This window comes from Eptatretus burgeri, chromosome 3 (genome assembly GCF_056783735.1).
Source record: "Eptatretus burgeri isolate ZD-2024b chromosome 3, Ebu_testis_v1, whole genome shotgun sequence".
Taxonomy (NCBI): Eukaryota; Metazoa; Chordata; class Myxini; order Myxiniformes; family Myxinidae; genus Eptatretus; species Eptatretus burgeri.
The window spans coordinates 77,505,281-77,520,868 of NC_140963.1; the positions used below are offsets into that span (position 1 = coordinate 77,505,281).

Sequence of the window (15,588 nt, forward strand, 5' to 3'; positions counted from 1 at the left end):
GGACTTACTGATATCATCCTTGAGGTTGTGGAAAGCTCTTACAACAGCGGCATCTGGTGGAAAGTTTTTGCAATGCACTAGGGGATGTATTTTCTTGGAGTATTGCGAAATCCATCTTGCATAGTAAGCGAACATCCCGATCACCCGGCGCATTGCCTGCAGGTCCTGAGGTGGTGGAAGCTCACGGAGCGGGCGCAATCGCTCAGGATCAGGCTTAATTGTGCCGTCGGCTATCGTGTAGCCGAGAAGGTCAATTGACCTTGCCGAGAATGCGCATTTCTCGTAGTTGAGAGTCAGATTATATTTTCTAGCAATGCTCAAGAATCTGTCCAGATTCCTATCATGTTCCCTCTGATCCCTACCGCACACTGTGACATTATCCACGTAAACAAAAGTGTCTTTGAGGTTTTCATCTGAGATGATGTCGTCCATAACCCGTTGGAAGCAAGCTACCCCATTCGTGACACCGAAAGGTATTCTCCTGAATTGGTAGAGGCGCCTCCCTGCCTGGAATGCAGTGTAAGGTTTGTCTTCCTCTCGGATGGGAATTTGATGATAGGCGCTTCGCAAGTCGATGGTACTGAATACCTTATAATTGGCCACGCGTTCGACCATCTCATCTATGCGCGGCAGGGGGTAGGCGTCGAGTTGGGTGAAGCGATTGACCGTTTGGGAATAATCGACAACCATTCGTTTCTTATGGTTCTGACTGCTGGTTACTAACACCTGTGCGCGCCATGGCGAATCGCTCGGTTCTATAATTCCCTCTTCCAGTAATTGCTTGGTTTCCGAAGTGATGAAATTCATGTCAGCAGTGGTATATCGCCGCGATTTGATCGCTATCGGTTTGCAGACCGGCGACAAGTTAGCGAACAGCTGGGGGGACGTCACCTCCGCGGTGGTCAACGCATTTAAAATTAGACGAGGCTTGCTTCCTCCAAAGGGTATTTCGACGCTCGTGTGCTGCTTGAGGACATTATGACCCAGAATTACGTCTGCGCACAAATCACGAAGCACCAGTACCCTTACATCCCGATGCGTGTACCCTTTTACGTCCAATTCAACATTGCAGTACCCTCGTACGCGGGATTGTAGTGAGGTGGCGGCCATGCATACCGTATTGTCAGTCGGGTGGATTACCCATTTCCTGCCCTTCACTAGCGAGCTGTTGACGAAACTTTCAGAGCTACCGGTATCAATCAGTGCCTCAGCCATATGCCCGTTAATTTGTACGTTGATGATAGCCTTGGATAGATTCCCCGGGGAGGCTGCAGTTAATTTATTCTGCGAGTAGAGAGCCGCAGAAGTGGGTTTATTTCTCCTTAGAGTAGATTTACATACCCTGGCATAATGCCCTTTCTTGTCGCAATTCATGCATGTGGCATCTCTGGCGGGACATTTTTGACGAGGATGCCTTTTGTACCCACAAAAGAAGCATTTACCAACCGGAGCAGTTGCTGAGGAGTTTGACGTGGCCTGGGTATCCGGCTCCTCGGGTGTTTCTCCATCCCCTATGTCTGGCTGTGTCTGTGCCAGTGGGGTTCCTTGGGTTCCCATCGTAGCAGCGTTCATTAGCAGCATCGGTGTCCCAAATGACTCAGATTGCTGCTGAGCCGTATCCATCGCTCGTGCCTGATCGACTACCTTGTCAAGAGTGGGTTGCGCTTTCTCTAGTAAGCGTTGCCGTATGTGGGCTGATCTGAGTCCTTGGATGAATGCTTCCCGTGTGGCTTCCTTTCGGTGTTCCTCGGCGCTTACGGCCCGGAAGCTGCCGTCTTTTCCCAGCTGATTCAGAGCTTGCAGGAACTGATCGATTGTCTCCCCGGCTGCTTGCTTGCGTGTGTTGAGAAGATGTCGTATGTATACCTCGTTCTTGGGCTTCACGTAGAGCGCTTGCAGCACCTCGATCGCTGCTTCGTAAGTGTCGCACTCCGAGAAGAGCCTGTACACGCTGGGCGAGACATGATTCACGAGAGCGGCAAATTTGTCGGCTCCTTCCTCGATGATGGTCAGATAGTGTGAGAAGGAACAGAACCAATGCGACCATTTCATTTCTGCGTCAGTCGCGTTTGGGTCTGCGTCGAACCTCTCTGGTTTGTAGATCTTGTCCATCGTTGGTTGAGAGAGCCGAGAAAACCAAATGGAATAAATTGAAATGAAAGCGAGAGATGAACCTTCAGAGTTTAGGCTTTATTACATTTGATTGGAGCCGCTTCTACGGGCACACCGGGGAATACAGGTTCAGCTAGGAGTACATAAGCAGTACGTATACATGTGCGATTAATCATTGCAGACAATCCGCGTAAGCACGGAGTTCGATATAATCTCCATTCTCACCAGTCAATGAGCACCTTCAGTTAACGAGCATCAAGTGAACAGCCGATGTAAATGGCAATGCCCCGGGGACAACCACTCGTGCCGCAGAGACCTCCCCTTATACGCGAGACGCACAACATGTGATCCCGCGTCATGTCCCTCGATTCACGTTAATTCACCACAACAGGAAGGGTTTATTTTGTATTTAACATTACCGGGAGTGATTTTGAAACTCTTTCCGGAACTTTTAATTTCTTTTATTCTTGACCAGAAGTGATCGTTTATTTATTTATTCAATTATTTTTTTTCCCCAAAGTTAATTTTAATAAAGATATCTCCCGCATCATCAAAAAAATTTTTTTTAATCGTTATTTACATTATTTGTTCGCTGATCCCGAATCCAGGCCGAAGTAACCGGAAATTGCGTCAAAATCATCAGCTGTGCGGCGCTTACACGTCCCACGGTATAGTTGGCAAGTATACAGTTGTGAACACGTTTTATGTAAAGTCAGAATCGAATGTGAGAAGGATTCTACGTTCGCTTCTCGGCTTTGCCTATTCCATATTATCCTCCATCAGGCGATCCTTGGCCACCTCACTCTGGGACTTTAAGGCGTTTCCTGGGTAACCTCGCTGGGGTCTGAAGCCGCCATGTTTTTTGGTCTGCTCAACCATTCCCGGACATGGAACAGGCCACAACGATTTCTTGTTTTTTCTTTTCATTTTCCTCCCTCATATTATCGAATGCCTGTTCATCAAAGCTACGGATTGCTGTCGACATCGCTTTTGTCAGTACTCTAGTTTTCAAATTAGGAGCTTGGAGCGATTTCTTTCATGCATTATCTGATACGATTTTCTACGATCTACTCACGGACTAATTGAAGTACATCATCAAAATATTATTTCGCTTTTGAGGATCGGATATCGTCCAGATTAAATAAGTGTCGAAATCTGTTGTGAAATCTGATAATTTAAAGAAATAACGAGTCATAATTTAGCCGATATACCTATTTACTTTAAGAAAGCAAGGCTATGTTCCCTCCTTCATACATACACAAAAAATGTGAAATTTCCAAAGGATTAATGAAACACACCTTTTTCTGCTGTTTGGAGAATTATATTGAGTGAACAAATAATTTAGGAACGCAACAAAATTTACCAGCTTCATGGAGTTATTTATTTATTTATTTTTTGGGATACCTTGTCGAGGCTCGTATGAGAGCGAACACACAACGCACATCAAGGGGGGCATGAGACAAGAGGGGTGAGAGTGGGAAGGACAAAACAGTGGGGAACAGAGACAGGAGATCTGTGGAAGGGAGAGGGATGGGATGGGGAACATGGGGAATAGAAGATGGACATTACAGGGACTTTCAGGAAGGAAAGCAGGGAATTTGAAGGAGGTGGGCTTGGGTGGATTATCAGGGGTAGAAAAGGTCGAGGATGTGGATGGGGGATGATAAGAGGTGGTGGTGAACAGCTGTTTTGAAGGCCTGGAGGGAAGAATGGGAATGAATAGAGTGAGGGAGTTTATTGCAAAGGTGGGGAAAAAAAAGAGGAATGAAAGAGTGAAGGTGAGCAGTGATTCGTGATTTTGGTAGTTTTATCAGAAGGGGGTTGTTGGCGGACCTTTAGCGCCCTGCGGAAATGTTGTGGGGACAAATCGCAGAGAGAGCAGGGGGGGGGAGGCCAGAGAGGAGACGGTAGAAGACAGAAAGACCACCGATCAGCCTGCGGTGATTGAGTGAGAGGCCCAAAGACTCAGCCTCATTGCGGGAGATGCCAATGATCCGAAATGCCTTGGTTTCTACAGCGTAAAGCCGAGAAAGGTGAGAGGCAGGAGCACAAGCCCAGAGGGGAGAGCAGTACTCCATCAGGCTGCGGACAAAAGCTTTGTAAGTGGTCAGGAGCTCAGGTGGGCGGAGGAAGGACTTTGCACGACGGAGGATCCCAGTCAACGACTGACTTTGGACGCAAGGTTTGAAATGTGGCTTTCCCAGGAAAGGTCATGGCAGATAGTGAGACCCAGAAGCTTGAAAGAAAGGACTTCCTCCAGAGGATTGTTGAGATAGTGGATGGGGGGTTTTCTAAACGGTCCTTTCAAAGAGACGTAGTGAGAGTGTGAGATTTGTCCAGATTGAAAGACATGTTCCATGTGTTAGACCAGTTTGTGATTTTATCCAGATCAGCAGTGAGCGAAGAAGCTGCTGCTTGCCGGTCTGAGGGATGACCGATGGTACGGCAGACGGTGGAGTCATCAGCAAAGAGATAAAGAGGATTTTCCAGAGAGTTGGAGAGATCATTGATGAAAACCAGAAAAAGAACAGGCCGAGAACGCTGCCTTGAGGAACTCCAGCCTGGAGAGGAAGTGGGGGCGGGGGGGGGGATGAAAGAACTCCATTTAGGGCCACACGGTGACTGCGACAGGAGAGGAAGTCTGCGAGCCATGAGTGGAGATGGCCTTGGATACCATAGGAAGAGAGTTTGGTGAGCAGGGCACGGTGCCAGACTGTGTCAAAAGCACGTGATATGTCCAGGGATACGGCTCGGATTTCCTGTCCGGCATTGAGGACCTCCATCCATTGTTGGGAGAGCAGAAGCAGCATATCCAGGGTAGAGTGACCTGGTCTGAAACCAAATTGATGATCAGAAATCAAGCCATTGGAGAAGAGGAAGCTGTATGATTTAACGCATTCACTGCAAGACCTCACACCCTGTCCCCCAGAGGGACTGCCTATCCATATTGTTGTGGAATTTTTGATTCACATGCACCAGCCAGAGTGGCCACTATATTTGCTATGTCTGTGTGTCTGTCTGTCTGTCTGTTGGGTGGTAGCTCGACTACCGTTATTCTCAGGTTTTCCATCTGTCTGTATGTATGTATGTAATGGATAGCTCTGGAGGCCAGAGGAGTCAACCGATTTTGATGAAACTTGATTGGTAGGTTCATACCAGGATCTAGTTGTATGCTTTTGAGCACCGTTGCTGTGGACGCCACCGTTGCCGAGCAACGGGACTTTGAAATTTTTGAAAAAAATGAGAATTTTTTTTTGAAAAACAAAAATCAGCTTCCGCGCTTTTATGCACACTATAATCAACCTCTTTGTCAAAAAATTTCAGCCTGATCCGTCAAAAACTGTGTGACTAGTATGCAATTATATTACTGTATGCTTCCACCCCAATGTTCGCGTTGGGATTCCCTGACGTAGGGTTAGGGAATCAAACACAAATGATGAATGGACAGTTGCTCATCATGTTCCTATATGGAACAACAAACGGGAAAAATGCCATCTGATGTGTTCTCTTATCTACATATTTCAAATTCGCCTTAGTCTAGCGACCACCCATGTCGCCTACCGGCTTGTTGGGTAGTCGATCTCGTCAAAAACAAAAAAAAAAATTGAAATTTGTTTTCTACCCTTATTATCAGTTTTTCCGTCGATGTGTTTGTCTGTCTGTCTGTCTGTTGGGTAGTCGATGTAGTCGAATATTTTTTTGAGATTTGTTCTACCCTTATCAGTATTTAAAATGGCGATTTCAGTTAATACAATGTCTATTTCGATGAAACTTGGTTGGTAGGTTCATGGAAGGGACCGAGTGGAAGGGTTCATGGAAGGGACCATGACCGAGTTGTGTGCAAATGAGAACCGTTGCTATGGACACCACCGTTGCCTTGCAACGGGACTTTTAAATTTTTGAAAAATCATAAAAAAATTATTTTTTCAAAAATCGGGCCACGAGCGACTGTGGACAGTACATTCAGCCATATTGTCAAAAATTTCCAGCTGAAGATAGACTTTGAATGAACCCTGGTCAAAAACAATAAAAAAAATGAAGTTCGTTATATCTCAGAGACTGTGAGTCAGATATACATGAAACTGGTATGGTAGGTTCATGGTATGTCCTAGTTATGTGTGAGAAAGAACCGTTGCTATGGACCCCTCCGTTGCCTAGCAACAGCCGAAAAACTTCAATGTGGGGGTATTTTAACGAAAAAACAATCTGCAGCATTAACCCTTGAAGCTGGAATCATGAATTTTCTTGTGCTTAATCCTCAGGTCATTCCCCATCGAACGGGCCCATCGCGTCAGGTTCTATTGGGTAGGTGACTACCCATGTCCGCCTACCACCTTTTCTGTCTGTGTGTCTGTCTGTCCAGAGCATAACTCCGTGGACTTTGATCCGATCTTGATGAAACTTGGTTATGTGTTCGATATGAATGTTTAGTTGTTTTCCTGGATGAGGGCTTGCTACGCCCATTGTGGGCGGAGCCACGCCCAAGAAATAGCCATTTTTAGGGGTCGTCGGATTAAAAATCTCTCTTCTCGGGAATTGACTGAATGGAATGGGTTCTTTGGTATTTGAATAGCAAAATGAATTATCTTAAACTTGTCGTTGTCCAATTTTTCATTTTCGTCACAAGGTCAAAAACTTCGAAAATTGCGAATTTTGACATAAACATCATCCAACCGCTCAAACTTTGAGAGCTAGGATGACAATATTTTTTTCTGCATAATCTTGAGGTCATTCCCCACCTAAAGTCTGGAAACCATTTTGCTCTATCTCGAACACCTTGCCCGTGGCGCCCCCTTCAAGGCGCCCCCTTTAGCCGGAGGTGAGTGATGGTTTTAGCTGGAGGTGAGTGATGGTTTTAGCTGGAAGTGAGTGATGCTGTTAGCCGGAGGTGAGTGATGGACATAGCCAAAGGTGAGTGATGCAGTGAGGTAGATGTGAATGAAGGAGTTGTCCCAATGTGAGTGAGTTAGCTCTCTATGCTACATGCTGAGAACTTAGCAAGCAAATATTTGTATTTATGGAGTTATACGAGCTCTGTATTGTTTATTATCAGGTTAGGCCATATCAGATCTGTGACTTGCTTCAGGTACCATGTAATCCTGTACTCATCTGTTTCATGTGTTTTTTTTTAGGAGGTTGGTGGCAGGATTTGCATTCTGGCCACCATAAAACACTTCATTCCGCAAAACCTATAAACGCAAATAAAACTGAAAACCCACTCTGTGCGTGCTGCTGCCCTTCTCAGGGCTGCTCACTGGATGACGGAATTGGGGCAAAGCCTTCGGGACCCCCATTCATTCATGAAAGGAGAAAAAGCATGGGGTAAACTTCCTCGGTCAGATTGTGGTGGTGTGTGGTGGAGTGATGCTGAGGTGTCATCCACCAGACAGCGGTCTCCTTGGGTTAATCTGAGGCGGTCCCTTTGGATGGGTGCCTGGAATGTCCTTTCCCTAAGAGAGAATGATCACCTGTCTGTTATCATCTGAGCTTCAGCGTTTGAACATCGGTATTGCAGCACTGAGGTTCAGAGACCTGATAGTGGCGAGATCATGGCGGGTGGTTACATGTACTATTGGTCTGGTCACTCTGATGATTACCATGCCCAAGGAGTTGCTGTTGCCATGTCCAATAAGCTGACTCTCATGATAATTGAGGTAACACCGTTCAACAAGCGCATTATGAGCCTAAGGATTTATCACTCCTTGGGTGTCATTTCCCTGGTCTATGTATATGCTCCAACTGAGGCGAGTGATCTCACCGTGAAGGACGCATTCCATGCCACGCTCGAGTCTGTGGTTAATCAGTGCCCCCAGGTGAGATACACTTCTCGTCTTGGGGGATTTCAATGCATCGACTGGAACTGATAGGGATGGTTATGAGACATGTGTTGGTCCCCATGGGTTTGAAACTGTGAACCAGAATAACACCAAGTTCCTTGACTTTGCAAGAAATTGTGGACTTAGGGTGGCTGGTTCATGGTTTCAAGCTCTTCACTGGACTTGGTATTCCAACGCTGGTGATTTGGCAAAGGAGATTGACTATGTTCTCGTTGATAGTCGCTGGAGGATGATCCAGAACTACAGGTCCACTGCAGTGCTCAGTTCCTCGATACCGACCACAGGCTTGTGGTAACAACTCTGAAGTTTCAGCTTAAATCCAGGAGAATGGTACCATCCCAGCCGAGGCTGGATGTTGTCAAGCTCGAGGCTGAGAGGGTAGCTGAGAAGTTGTGAACAGGTTGAGTGGGGATATGTGGGTCTGGGTGCTTTGGTGAATCCTGAAGAGTTGTGGAGTTCCTTGAAGATTACCATCCTTGATGTTGTTGGTGGATGTCTTGGAACTCACTGTAGGGTGAAGAATAGTTTTGTCTCTCATGCGACACTGGATACCATTAACCAAAGTTGCAGGGCCAGGCTTAATGGCAGAGCTGAGCTGTTCAGGGAGATTAGGTTGAAAACTGTATGTGCGCTTATGGTGGATAAGGAAGGAGGCCTCTGTGCGAGGAATATTTGAGGGGTAGAGCATCACCTGTGGTAAAGTTATTCTCGTCCTGATTCCAGGAGAATTTGTGCATTGCATTCCTCCAAAGCCATCCCTCTGTGTACTGCAGTTAGAGCAGAGGTTGGTGGTCTCTTGACAGAGGAGTCCGAAGTGAAGGCCCGCTGGGCCATTTACTTTGAGCGGCTGTACCAGGCTGACCCACCAGCTGTTCATTTGGATGTCAGGGGTGTTACTATTCCTATTGATGAGCCTCCAATCAACTGTGATCCACCTTTGTTTGTGGAAACACAGGCTGCGGTGAATCGGTTGAAATGGGGTTAAGCTCCTAGGATCTGTGGCATCCATGCTTAACTTCTCAAGGCTTGTGGAAATGCTGTACTCATGTCATTGCATGCAGTTCTGTGCTCTGTTTGGAACACAGGCATCATCCCAACTGACTGGAAGAGGGGCCTTGTTGTCCCTCTCTTGAAAGGGAAGGGTGATCACCAGGACTGCAACAACTACCAAGGGGTGACGCTGCTCTCAGTGCTGGGCAAGGTCTTTGGTCAGATAAATCTTGATTGGGTTTGCCACCATCTGCTTGAGTACCAGCACCCAGAGCAGTCAGGCTTTACACCAATGAGGTCAACGATTGACCCTATCCTTGCTCTTCAGATCCTCACCGAATGCAGACGAGAGTTTCGGCAGTGCTGCTTGCAGCCTATGTTGATCTCTGCAAAGCATTTGATTCAGTGAATCGGGATGCCATCTGGAGGAATCTTGCTCTTTGTGGGGTGCCAACGAAACTGATCAATCTGATGTGTGAACTCAACACCGTTACTGAAAGTGCTGGGAGATGTGGGGGTTCCATCCCTGACTTATTTCCAGTTGTTACTGGAGTTCATCAGGGGTGTGTACTGGCTCCCACTCTTTTCAGCGCTTGTATGCATTGGATTCGGGGGAGGATGTTGGAGAGATCAAGCTGCGGTGCATCGTTTGGGAATGTCAAGATCTCTGAGCATGATTTCGCAGACGATGCAGTCATCTTTTCGGAGACTCTGGATATCCCTTTGGGGACTCTTGAGGTGCTGAATGAGGAGCTGGAACCACTGGGATTATGGGGCTTCTGTGTCAAAACGAAGATCCAGGCTTTCAATCACATCTTGGATGCTGCTATCTTATCTCTACCTGGTTGTGGTGAGGATGTTGAGGTCACTGAGAGATTCGCCTCCCTTGGCAGTGATATCCATGTCTCCAACTGGCTGTGAGATGGAGGTCAGTCGATGTCTTGGTCTGGCTTGGGGAGTCATGGATTTACTGGATTATGGGGTATGGCACTATCGGCATCTGTACAGGAGGACGAAAGTCCGAGTCTTCAGGTCCTTGGTGCTTCCAGTCTTGCTCTACGGATGTGAGACGTGGACTCTGATCAGGGATCTGAGATGGAGACTTAAGTCCTTCGAAGAGACCAAGTCTCTTTGGAGAATCCTTGGCTGTTGCTGGTCAGACATTGTGTCCAACGAGCGGTTGCTGAGAGAGATTTGTTACCTGCATGGTCCGTGAGCATCAGCTGCAGCTGTATGGACATGTGGCTCATTTTCCTGATGCTGATCCTGCTCACCAGATTCTCTCAGCGAGGAAGCCTCGTGAATGGAGGATGTCAATGGGCCGACCACGTGCCTCATGGTTGCAGCAGGTTGATCGACATCTCAAGGAGATGGGGATGGCCAAACGGAGGCCCCTGGAGTTCCGGCAGAAAGTGGATGCAGCGATGTGCTGCTCCGACGCATGCTCCCATTCCTGACCTGAGCTCTGTATCAATTTGATTTGAATTGATGTTTTAAAAAGGAACTTGCTCAGTGAAATTTTTGTCATGTATGTAGGAATAGACTAAACCAAATGTTAACATTTTAAAAAGAGCTTCCTGGTTCCACAATTTTCTGTACCATATCGTAAGTGGTGATGAAAGCTTGTTCCACCATTTCGACCCAAAACCAAGCATTGAAGCATGGAATTGCATTACTCCAAATCTCCAAGTAAGAAAGACAAAAGAGTACTCTCTGCCAGCAAAGTTATGGGAACCGTCTTCTGGGATGCCGAGACACACATACTGATTGATTTCCAGCCCAACGAGGAAGCCATAAAAATGGCTCACTATGTTCAGATGCTCAAGAAACAAAAACGTGCACTTTGGGAAAAGTGCCCAATGAAAAAAGCTGTCATCTTTCAACATCACAACGCTAGACCTCACACTGCGCATCTGACATTGGAGGAAATCTCAAAGAATGGCTGGGAAGTGCTCCCCCACCCTCATGCAGTCTAGAGTTGGCCCCCATGGATTACCAACTCTTTGGGCCCTTGGAAGATCACATGAGAGGCCAGCGCCATGAAAACGACAGGCAGTCCAGATAGCCATGCGTAGCTGGTTGCTAAATGTTTAAACAAACTTCTACTGCAGCAGAATTTTTAAAGTCGATGCAGTGTTGGCAGAAATGCATGGATCACCGAAGGAATGTTGTACGTCCAGTTACTATTGCCAATTATCCAGGGGGCAACCCCCCCCCCCATTTTTTGCGAAAACAGACACGGGCTGCTATAAAAGTTTGTTGTATATGGTTGGATTCCTTAGAGCCCCGGCAACAAATTCCGGGTGGACAACCTTTCCAACAGGCTACTGTAACTCCGCAATTCAAGATGGCGTCCAAGATGCCGCCATATTTTTAAATCACCATAACGTCGTCAATTGTTACTTATTTTCATGTGTAATACTTCGTTTCTCTGGTTTTATAGGTCAGGGAATCTATTTATGATGATTTAAGAGTGATATGATGTGTTTTATACCATTTATTACATGTTAATATATTATTTTAAGGCGACCGTGACAGAAAATCAACAATAACAATACACAGTAGTTTACTGTTATTGTAAGAACAATAATGGTACGAGTTCCAAAGAACACATATTACATGAGACATGAACTACTGCACGTGCTTCACAGTTTGGAATGCAAGCGAAATGGCTGAGGCAAATATTCATAAAATTCATGTCAGTGATACACGCCACAATGTTGCATCATATGAACAGGTCTACCACTCAATTTTCATGCTGCAATACAAGTGTCCATGTGAACAGCTGATGGTATACAGTAAATTGTCACTGTTTGAGTTACTGCTGTCACTGCTGTCAAATGCTGCAGTGTATTTCACTCGGCCGCACTTGGTGGCTGATCCCTGGTAACGACATCCAATGTAACAGGCCACGTTCTTCCTGGCACAGGAACAGTTCTTGTTGCAGTCTTTGGTGCAGCCACATGCAATGGCCTTTGTAATTGTCTGTGGCCAGGCTGGTTGAGTTGACAGGACTGGAACTAGTTTGCCATCCTCCAGAGCCCAACCATAATCCATAAATGGGGGAAGCTGAGGCTTGGCAACATGTGCAGTCTTATCTATAATAGTTGCAAGAGCTGCATGCTGTAGATGGAGAAGGAATGTATGTTCTGTTGGTGGAAGAGGTTTCAGCATGGTTGACCTGTTGTTCAGGAATTTATAGGCTCTAAGCTTTCCAAGATCACAGTCCTCGAAGTCATCATATCTGTTGGTGTACACATCATTGACAAGTTTGCATGCCTGGTTGATGCTCGTCTGATGTGATCTGGTTGCGGTTCTGACCTTGCTCACCAAAGTGTTCGAGCTCAGGTATGTCTATGGTATAGCTACAGTTCAACCAGGTCTTTGTGCCAGTGAAGAATGGGTAGCTGGTCGTGTCCCTTCCACTCAGGCTGTGGATGAAGGGTAGTGCACGACATTTTGAAGGTCCGAGTGCCATAGCCATTTGGTCTATGTGCAGATATGTCTGCAGCGGTTCTTACCCACAGTTCAGGAAGCTCTGGTTGAACACATGGTAGGCCTTGGCTATTGCCAATGGTGTGGGTACACCAGCAATATGCTGGAGCAGTTGCTGTGATGCGATGAGGGCCTTCTCTATTTTTGGCTGGTTGACCAGTGCTCTCCCAGATTCCTGCAGTTTTGTTGGTGTCTCACTGAGCAGCATAGCTGTGAAATTGAAGCCAGGGAATCAGGAATAAGTCTGGCAGCAGCTGCAAAAGAAATCTCTGTTGACTTCATTTTGGCATTGTCTTTTGCATTGCTTGCAATCTGCTCGGAGTATCTTTGCTGCATGCCAAAGTGTACAATGCTTTTCATACTCATGTTGCGCTGCTTCTCGGTTCCTCAGTTTCTCCAGTGCATCACCAAGGGGTATGGTTGATGCGCAAATGAATCCTGATCCACAGCTTTGATCGAGAATGGAAATTCGCTTGCCATATTTCTGTTGCAGCTTCAATTTGAGGGTGATAGATTGGTATGAGTCTGCTGTTTTTACTCCTAGCTCTCGTAATATGGCCCTGTATTGGTCCTGCAGTGACTTCACCAAATACCCACACATGTCATGGAAAAGGGGGATCTCTAGCTGTCTAGGAGTCGCTCGAATGCAACATCATACAGGTTTTGTTTTGTTGATTTCCCAGTGGGGGCACGATGTGCTTTGAATGCAGCCATGCATGGCTTGTGGTATGATATATCATTGGCCACCATGTCATGTCCTTTACCAACCAGTCTGAAGAGAATGGCCTCTCTTTTTAGTTGCTTTGCCTGATCTATGATGTTCTGCTGACTGTTTTCTGTAGATACTCTGCATGTTGGCTCTTTGCCACGCATCCACCGTTTGCTGCAGATGAGGCATGCATTCTTCGCATCAAATGTTGGTGTGTTGGTCCTGGTTAACCTTGAATGCTGGGAAGAGGTGCTGCTCCCAGGCTGGTTCAAGTCTTCAGCATCACTTCTTCCTTGATTCTTCTTTTCAGCAAGTTTGTAACTCTTCTCATTCGTGTACCAGTTTCTACGCTTACTGTGCCATTTGGGTATCTTGTCTGTCAGCCATGTACCAGTAGCCGAGTCATGTTTGAGTCTCTCAAATGTCTCGCCTTGTCGAGCCTTCATGGCCAAAACTAGTTTGTCTGTTGTTGTGTTATTATATAGTCCCTTTGCACCAAGTCCTTGACCATATGATGCACTTTCTGTAGTCAATGTCAGTGTCCTGGCGTCTCCTCTTGGGTTCCTTTTTCAGTGACAAGCTTCCCCCCAGCACCCGTTTCTCTGCCTGTGTCATCATCGTACTACTCATGCAATCACCTGAAACAAGTCCACCACCATGTTATGCATACTAGCAACTGGAGTACATGCAAACTATTGATACGCTACACTTACTATGCAAACTTCTGATATGCTGATACACTACACAATGCCCACACCACTACAGATCACATAGTTTTGGACATTTCTGCCCACATGATTTTTATGACTGTGGCTCCAGCGACACTGGTCTTTTTCGAGTACGGTCTGTGCCTTCAGCTATGTTTTCAGCGATGAAAGGACGTTGACTATAGAAAGACGGGACACGAGACGATTAAGATGCACGTGCGGTTAAGCCGACTACGAATGACTATACATATCACGATGGAGAGCCGATGAGGTTGACGATGAGCGATTGACAAAGACCATTGACATGATGATAATAGGTTGACGTGACGGTTTCACTAAAAACAGAGGAACAATGACCAGGAAAATCAGTCAATAAGAAAACTATCAAATTGCTGGTACATGAATACTTACAACTTCGAGGCTTGGTAACAATTTAGAAACAGATAAGCGGGAATAAATGGACATAAATCATACAGCGTGCACCACAGCCCACGGGGGTGTTTCCTTTTGACGTTAATGCGTTTGTGCTAAACGTGACGTTACTAGACTTGCTAGACTGTTCGGTGACGTCACTCCTCCTGTGACGTGACTGGCTGCGGCGACGATCTGCAGTAACAAGGAATGCAGACGATCCTAACTGGAAAAAAACTGCAAACTAAGTAATTTATTATTGGACACATAGGATGAACCTACTTCTGGATCTTATCTGGTCGCCAGATTATTCATCTTCGAAAAAGACAATTTTTGCAATAAATATGAGTTTCAAGCAGTTTTTTTCACATTTTATATCAAACCTGAATATGGCATTGGATTCCCCATATATGAAAACCTACAGAGGCACATTTCATTCAAGTTTCTACCTTGTTTCGTCAAAAATATTTGTACATAAATACATTTCAGCCTGTCGGTGGTGGCCATCTTGGATTTCTCAATTTTGAGGCATCATGGGCCATTTTTGAGCTGGGCATACAGCAGATTTGAGTTCAGCACCCTTCAATACCCTTAAAAAGCATGTATGCCATAAATTAACACCATTTGCATTTGGGGTTAAGATTTTTTGAAAATTGACCCCGTCTAGAACAATTGACCCTGTCTAGAACAATTGATGACGTTATGGTGATTTAAAAATATGGTGGCCATCTTGGACGCCATCTTGAATTGCAGAGTTACAGTAGCCTGTTGGAAAGGTTGTCCACCCAGAAGTCGTTGCTGGCGGTCTAAGGAATCCAACCATATACAACCTTTTATAGCAGATCGTGTCTGATTGACCACCCTTGCCCCCTGGGTAAATATCAGTTTTCTTACGAGAACCTTCGTTTTACTTTTTTTTTTTTTTTTTTTTTTTTTTTACAAGAACAACATTAAACATTAAACATGCTCATGACTTTTGGGATGGCCCTAGTGGATAAAACCCGATTCGTTTTCATCAGCGGCACAGTCATGCCCCAGCCAGTGATGCTACTCGCAGCCTTGTGCATGCTGCACATGAAGGAGAGATGGGTCGAAGAAACTCTGAGGGAACATGAAAAATTGGGGGCACTTATTGTCGAAACAAACCCTACAACAGGTATCAAAGCCTCTCCCTGTCCTATACGGGGAGGCTTAATTACCTGAGATATATAACCACGATGTATTATATACTGAAACGCAAAAGAAACTTACCACCTTTTAAGCCTTCAAATATCAACAATAACACTGTGTGTAGTAAATGTGTGAACTTATTTGTGGACAATAGTGT

The 15,588-nt window shown here is 45.8% G+C and overlaps 1 protein-coding gene across 2 annotated transcripts in view; it reads left to right on the forward strand.

Moving 5' to 3' along the window:
- The window catches only part of LOC147030239 (uncharacterized), a 150,325-nt gene that overhangs the window by 25,725 nt on the left and 109,012 nt on the right, over positions 1 to 15,588 (forward strand). The window contains exons 1-2 of one of the 2 annotated variants that reach the window (XM_085874096.1): positions 2,255 to 3,104; positions 13,277 to 13,456. The exons of the other annotated variant lie outside the window; for it this stretch is intronic. The gene's annotated coding sequence lies outside the window, so the exon portion shown is untranslated. Of the gene's footprint in view, positions 1 to 2,254; positions 3,105 to 13,276; positions 13,457 to 15,588 lie in introns of those variants that run through there. 2 annotated transcript variants of the gene reach the window in all.